This window comes from Sinocyclocheilus rhinocerous, unplaced genomic scaffold (genome assembly GCF_001515625.1).
Source record: "Sinocyclocheilus rhinocerous isolate Xijiao unplaced genomic scaffold, SAMN03320098_v1.1 scaffold5188, whole genome shotgun sequence".
Taxonomy (NCBI): domain Eukaryota; kingdom Metazoa; phylum Chordata; class Actinopteri; order Cypriniformes; family Cyprinidae; genus Sinocyclocheilus; species Sinocyclocheilus rhinocerous.
This window is the reverse complement of record NW_015641528.1, coordinates 8,721-16,474: the sequence shown is the minus strand read 5'-3', so window position 1 is coordinate 16,474 and position 7,754 is coordinate 8,721. Positions and strand designations below refer to the sequence as shown.

General features: G+C 37.3%; 1 protein-coding gene across 4 annotated transcripts in view; it reads right to left on the bottom strand.

Annotated features, from left to right (window-relative positions):
* LOC107755185 (transmembrane and coiled-coil domains protein 1-like) overlaps nt 1-7,079 on the bottom strand; it is a 25,062-nt gene extending 17,983 nt beyond the window's left edge. For 3 of the 4 annotated variants that reach the window (XM_016571895.1, XM_016571897.1, XM_016571898.1), the window contains exons 1-2: nt 6,985-7,079; nt 4,914-5,086 (exon numbers count right to left, since the gene is read on the bottom strand). The gene's annotated coding sequence lies outside the window, so the exon portion shown is untranslated. Of the gene's footprint in view, nt 1-4,913; nt 5,087-5,626; nt 5,650-6,984 lie in introns of those variants that run through there. The other variant, XM_016571896.1, reaches the window with a different exon arrangement.
* Nucleotides 7,080-7,754: the final 675 nt, after the last annotated feature.

The following is a 7,754-nucleotide window of genomic DNA, read 5'->3' as shown; positions in this document are numbered from 1 at the left end:
AGGGGCCAGGACAATTTTTAATATAACTCCGATTGGATTCGTCTGAAAGAAGAAATTCACATACACCTAGGATGCTTCGAGGGTGAGTAAAACACAGGATAATTTTCATTTTTGGGTGAACTAACCATTTAAAACACCGTGATGGTAAATATTTACCACACCCGCAGTGTATAACACAGTGGGAGGATGAAATGAAGAAGTGGCCTGCCATAACTTATGAGGACATTTTTAATTATTTTGTTTTGTGCCTTGGAGTAGACGGGTCTTCGATGCGGAATTATAAAAGCACCGAGGCATATCAGTACCTGCACAGCGGAAAAGTCAGTCGAGTGCTGGTACATGAAATAGAAAGCAAATTTGTGTTTTTAAAAGCAGACGTGAGTCCCAGTACCGTTATGTGATTGAATTGAGGATTTAGGTAACTGGTAAATGACTACGGTTTCCTTTTTCTCTTCCATCTGTGAAAGCACTTGTTGATAGTTTTAAAGTAGTAATGAAATATTTTTTTGCCCTTATCCGTAAACTGATTACTATACACTGCAGAATTAGGGCTGATTAATTGCATTCAAAATAAAAGTTATAAATAACTCATATATGCGTGTACTTATATTTATTTATATAACTTTTTATTTTGGATGCAATTAATCGTTTGACACACCTATTCAGAATGTTTTCCATTTGTTCCATGAGTTTTGAAAAAGTGACGATTATTTACCTAGCATTGCTAAACTGTATCATTTTCAGTGGGGGGAAAAAAATCTAAATAAACTGCACCTTGACATTGTAATTGTGTGTTTGTGTGTGTGCATATATAAGGAGAAAGAAGTAATATAAGATCTTGAAAATATTTGTGTAAAAACAGTATATTTAATGGTCACACTGAATAATTCCAAACAACTACACAATGTATCCAAAATTACATTCTATGCATTCTAAATTTCATATAAAATGCCATGGAATGTAGACTCTCATGTGCTCCTCCATTGTATCAATCCAGTAGGAGATAATTCGGCTTACTACACTCTGGGACACATTAAAGCGTTCAGCAAGATCTCCTTGAAGTAAAGTCAACTTCAGCTTTATCATGGTCATCAGAATTTGATCCATTATGTGCATCTTAAAATTGGAAGTGTAGAATTGCTGGAGATATTTAACATGTTCTTTAAAGACACTAAGGGTGAAGCCAGTGTACAATAAAGAGCTAGTGTCATTCTTGAGAATGGCAAGGGTTAAGGGATCTTCACTGAGGAACTGTGTTGCCTTGTGTAACATTATTTTATCCCGAGGCAAAAGTGTGGTCAGTCAATGCCTGGACCTCCCACTGAGTGCAGGCATCACTGTACTGAAGGGGCAGCTGCAATGGCTCCGTTTGTGCGGTCTCATGGTCCCCTTGCTCATCATCTGCAGAGTCAATTCATAAAGTCAGTCAGATGCTCAGGAGAAACTGATAAATTCTCCACCTTCTATTTACAAAAAGTATTACAAAAAAGTAGCAAAAGTATTTTGTACATGGCACCATGGTGTTCCAGTCGCAGTACAGTGGCATTTTTATTAAATACAAATCACAGTACCTGGCTTTAAGGGATAGTTCATGAACATTTTCATAATTTACTCAACCTCGATTTGTTCTAAACCTGTATAAATTTCTTTGTTCTACTGAACACAAAGGAGGATATTTGGAATAATGTTAATATACAAACTATTCTTGGGTCCCATTCACTTCCATAGTATTATTTCTTACTACTATGGAAGTGAATGGGACCCAAGATTTGCTTGGTTACAAACCTTTGAAATATCTTCCTTTGTTTTTAGCAGCAAAAAGAAATTAACACAGGTTTGGAAGAACTCGAGAGTAAGTAAATGACAGAATTTTAATTTTAGCTATCCCTCTATGAGCTTTTTTGTAAAAGTTTTCTACTGTAATCAACAACTTCAGCTTAGCACTAAATATTATTTATGCCCAATAGGAGTGTCATCGATAAAGAAATAGTTAAAGCTAGTTTAAACAATGTCTTTTGTTAGAGCACGTAACTTAACAAGAAGCTGTAACATACCTGTTTGTGGATATATCCTGACGAGACGTCGCCTCAGAGTCTTCACTGGAGCATAGTTTCTCAGGGAATGGATGATTTTCCGTGGGTCTGCCATCAACGAAGTGGAAAGAGCAAAAGTACGGAAATTTCGGTGGTTTCTTTAAGTTTAAGGCTTTTAACCAAAGCAGACGAGCTTCTTCTCCCTTCGAAGGGGCGTGCAAATCACAGGGTGCTCCACATCCACATTCAGCTCTGGTGCGTGGATTATAGGCCTGGGCGATAAAACGGTATCAATATTTATCGACGGTACACCTTCTTCGATATGCTGAAATGAGTGCTGTGCCTGCCTGTGACGAGGAGATTGTGAATTAAAAAAAAGAATATTTTAGTCTAATTTAAAATAAACATTTGCATTTGAATGTTAGGAGTAGGGCTGTGCGATTAATCGAAATTGTCATAAAATCGCGATTTGAGCTTGCGCGATTTCTAAATCGCTTTATAGCACGATTTTCCGTGCCCCTGACCTCCCGCAGTATGCTTTCCGAACTGTGGTCCATATTAAAAGTAAACTAGCCTGTAAAATCTACACAGTAAACGCAAAACTACAGAATCACAATACAACTACTATTAGCGGAAGTGCTTTACCAGAAATCTGACACATTATAGTTCGAAAATGGCGGCGCCCGCTCTTACGTGAAAAATAAGGTGGATAAGTTATTGTTCAAAATCAATTCCCCTATGGAGAAAACGAATGGCATTTTTACTTCCGGAACCTGACTGTTGCACTCTATCAAGAATACTAAGATATGAACCAAACCAACTCACTTCAAAATGAAATTACATGCATAAAAACTTTCCCATTTTAAATGAATGGGATTTCATATCCAAATTCTACTGTTGCACATTGCACCAGTGGTTTACAGCACTTCATGAATGTCAAGCTCACCATCTTGAGTGTTCTGGGAAATATTCAAATGATTCTTCTTACCCTTTGCAAACAGGCGGCACTGCCAAAAATCATCTTGCGAACATAAATCCCAACCACACCAAGATCAACTATCCATGGTCAAACAGAAAATGAGAAACATGTCATCAATCCAGACTAACCTAAAGTCCTACACCTAGTTAAGCAGGAAACAAACCCACACCTAGTTTAGCAGTAAACAAACCCTGACCTTAATTAGTTCAGAAACACAGTATCCTCCAGATGGGGGAGTGGAACGATAGCAAGGTGACACATGCGGTGAATGAACAGTCGTGTCTGTGAAGCTTTACCCGGAGAAGAGTGTTGATGTGTCTGTGTCCTACATGCATAATTAAACGAATGAGTGACAGAGTGACGCACAGCTATTCTATAACACAATCATATTCAACACAACAGCAGTTTAACAGACCCTGCATACACCCAAGAACACCCTGGGGTGCTGTCACACCAGTTCTATCAGCCCAAAAAATGAGTGTAATGTACCTTCAGAGACTTGTGTGAGCAACATTCTTGTCACCAGTCTGTTCTAGTACCTTAGAGTTGATATTTAACTCTCCTTCATCTCATAATGACAAAAGAAAAGGTCACAACAAGCCAATAGTGGCAAATGTGTCATGGGCATGTGTTCATATTACATTGTGAGAAAGCTCTTTCTAAACTTTCAAAAGTTGGCCATGCATTTTTTTCTTTATGTTGACAGAGAATAATATTTTTTACATTCATCCATTTAGCACGTGGTTTTATTCAAAGCGTCTTTCATGGTATACATTTCTATGTGTTTCCCTGAATTCCAATCCATGACCTCGCTGTTGCTAGTGCCATGCTCTACCAGGCAGCTGAGCTACAGGAACTCAATTTGATTTATGATTCATTAGATTTGATTCAAAAGCTAATTTTATAAATTCAGTCTGATTGCACAAGTAATTGGATTCAGCAAATGGACTATTTTTAACATGGCACATCATCTTAATAACACTATAACACACCAATCACAGCATGTTGGTCAAGAAAAAGAGCAAGATACAACACAATGACCAAAGACATTTGTATGGCTATAGAAGCAGTGCTTTAAAAGAGGATACATTTCAAGACACATTTTCAAATTTTCTTTTTTAGGTTAATTCCCTTTAAAGTACTAGTTGTCTTGTTAGAAAACTAGTTGACTCATGAACTAATACATGAAGATTTTGGCCTGCAGCCTTGTGCCTATAAGACAGATATTCAGCAGCAGAGCAAATTTATTTGTGTGATATTGTGTAGATTCACTTTAAAAACATTTCTGACATATAAGCATGTTGTTAACAACAGCTAAACTAGCTATAACATTATCACAGGGCCACTGAAATTTTTAACTTGAGGCCCTGCTGGATAAACATCCTTATTATTTCACCCTGTAACCTAATTTATCAAAATAATTTTAAAATACAGTATGCAATCTTAACAAATCGCAAATTCTAGCATTTGAACAGATCATAGAGCCTTAATTATTTAAAAGTCATATTTCAAGATGGATGAAGTGCATCTGCAGGATTTGTAACCAGTCTATCTTGAAAACAAATGAATCGTTACACCCCTACGCCTTCAAAAGCACTGTATTTTCTGTGACTGAAATGGGTCAGCTTATCCTCTCCATCACTCTCTCCCCCAGTCCCGTTCTCATAGCTTCCCAAGGTCACATCACTGTCTGTATGTGTGTGTGTGCCTTTGAGCAATAATACACTCCACTACAGTCAAGACATTCAGGACACTCAGCACATCAAACAACAGTGGCATTATAATTCTCCATGCGTCTATCTGTCGGTATGTTCATCATAACTTAATTTGCTAAATATTTCTTGCAAAATCCTTCCTGAATAAAAACCTGTGTGATGAATAACATAAACAGCTCTCCATACCTTCAGTTCTAGTCATCCTGCTCAGTCTTCTTCTCAACACAGAAATATGACACTGTGGATAAATCTAAGAGGAAATCCAAAACTGCACATAGACAGCGACCCTCAGTGCTGGGTATACTGTCCTCTTGACACTTCAGTCAACTTGCCCCTCATAAATGTAGGATTATCACATGCTGAAAAAAAGAGTAAAAAATCATATAATTCAGTTATGTAGAGATGTATACCTTTTCTCCAAACAAATGTGGAGGAAACACTTGTCCAGTAACAGTACATTAATATCATGAATATCAATCCTAGCGTGTTAAAAATGACAAAAATTCAATCAAATTTTATGGAATTTGTATTTAACTAGTAGACCATTTTACAGCCAAACATCCATGTGTGAGAATTTCACGCAGAAAGCATACAGAAAACAAGCAAATACAAATCTACATATTAAACATGACTGTTAATACATTACACATGACTGTTAACGACTTATTTACAACCAACTTGATGGGTTAGTTTAGGCTACATGCGGTCCATCTGATGGTAAACATGCTCGTAAAACAAAAACAAGAGTGATTAAAATAACATGTCAAAAACTGCAACTGAAACACAATACTGGCTAAGTGTATGAAGCTAACTCTCTCGTCGTGCCATTATAACTCGAGCTGTCACTGTCAGATTTCCGGATGTCATGTAACACAGAGGGCTAAAACATGAATACACACCCATTTCACTTTATTAGACAAGCGAATGTGGCTGAAGGCTGAATTAATCCGATCATTTTCCTGGACTGTCCGTTGATGCGTTCGCTAGCTGAGTTAGCTGCCCGGCTAGCTGGCAAATGGGCAGTTTACGCCCAACCCAGGCTAATACTATTAGACAGTCGATATAACGCGCCGCTGCACACGATCATCAGCAGAGACTGATAAAAAAAAAAAAACATCGGAAACATTGCGCTCAAACCGCTCGAGCGGAAGGAAGGACGACCAACCCTTCTAGTTACATCGTAGGCTGTCAAAGTCATACAAACAGACAGCCGACAGCATCAGCATCTGATCACGCCAATGAGCTTGTTTGGCTGGCACCACGCATCAGCAGCATACATACAATATATTTACATGCATGTGGGTAGCTTGCGATTCCTGTTGATTTGTGATTAAACCATTTCGAAATGATCACTTATATTATCCTTATTTTATCAACAAGCACCCCTAACGTGGAACCATTACTACAATAAATAATAATTTAATAATTCATTTAAATATAACAATTATATTACAAATCTATTTTGACATATTGGTTTAATAGAGATATACATAATTATATAATATCAAGTGGATGATTGCCTGGTTGATTCCTTTCAGATCTTCCAGGTCCACTTTAAGATTTACAACTTCAAAAAAACAAAAACAAACAAAAAAAAACTTTACAACTCTTTTGGTTGTAATTCTCTTTGGTAAATTACGTATTTATGCTTATGAAAGATATTTTCATCTTACGAAAACAAAACGATTGAGGTCTTGAATTTATTTTATTAGCAACATTTAGTATTCATAAGCAAAAAATAGGCATAATTATTCTCTAAGATAGTTTTCATATTTTTTTCAATCATCTAGGTTTTTGAATAATAAATTGAAAGTGTTTTTAAGCTACTGCAGTAGTGAATTTTCAAATCCCCAATAACACCGTTGTTTATTTTTATAGGAATGTATGCTACAATGCAATGTTCTGTACTATGGACTGTATTTTGTATTGTATTCATATGACACTTAAAGTGTACATTCAATATATTAGATCTGTGTGATTAGGAGCGGTTAGCAGTGAGCTGTTTTGGCGTAAATGTAAGGTTTTGGTGATGTCTGACCTGCTGCACCTGATCTCGCGGCGAGCAGCGCACTGCTAGGCTGCTAACGTCATCAGAAACACAGGCTAAAGCCGACTAGCTCGCTAACAACTCAGCCAACAAACTGAACGACTGTGCCCAGCCCTACAATCCGAACTACAGCATATCGGCGACGTTTTCGAGTTAACGCTGTATATGTATGGAAGGCAAAAGCGTGCGCGTTTTGCGGTTACAACTTACATGAGCGCTGAGAGAGAATTGTGCTGATGTCCGTTAATTTCTCCCGATGGAACACTCCCACGGTGACGTCAGCGGCGCGCTCACAACGCGTGAGGGAGCGTGGCACTATATGACGAGTGACCACATCAGAGTGTCAAAAGCAGAACTTAGGTCAGTGGTTATCAAAATGCTGAACTCACACTTTCGCTTAAAGGAATAGTTCACACAAATATAAATCCTCCTGTTGTACTAAACCCATGTGACTTTCTGTGTTACACACAATGTTTGCCGTAATGTAACCCTGAGACGTATGCAGTGTAAACAAGGGGGTTGAGCTGTATGCTACTAATAACATTAGTTAGATGCCAGATGTATAGCCTATGTATTTTTTAAGCTGTGATGAGTCATATGATAATATGTAGGCTAATTTGACAAAATGTTTTATTTAATGTTATAAATGAGTCTATTTAAAAAATATTTATTTAAAAACTAATTATTGAAATGAACGAAGACTTGTTTCGTCCAGAGTTTTTGAACGAATCTCTTGAATGATTCGGACATAAAATACGTTTTAACAGTCACTGGTCGCCACCTACTGGCATAATGTAACATATACAATCTACCGTTGAAAAGACGTCCCTCCGACACGTCCCGTCATGGTTGAAAAATAGTTCCAAAATGAAAGTTGCATGGACGTCTTTTGACGTTATTTGTAGACAATTACAAACGTATCTGAATGCATTTGAAATTATCTGTTACATATTTTAAACGATTTGTACCATCCTACCGCT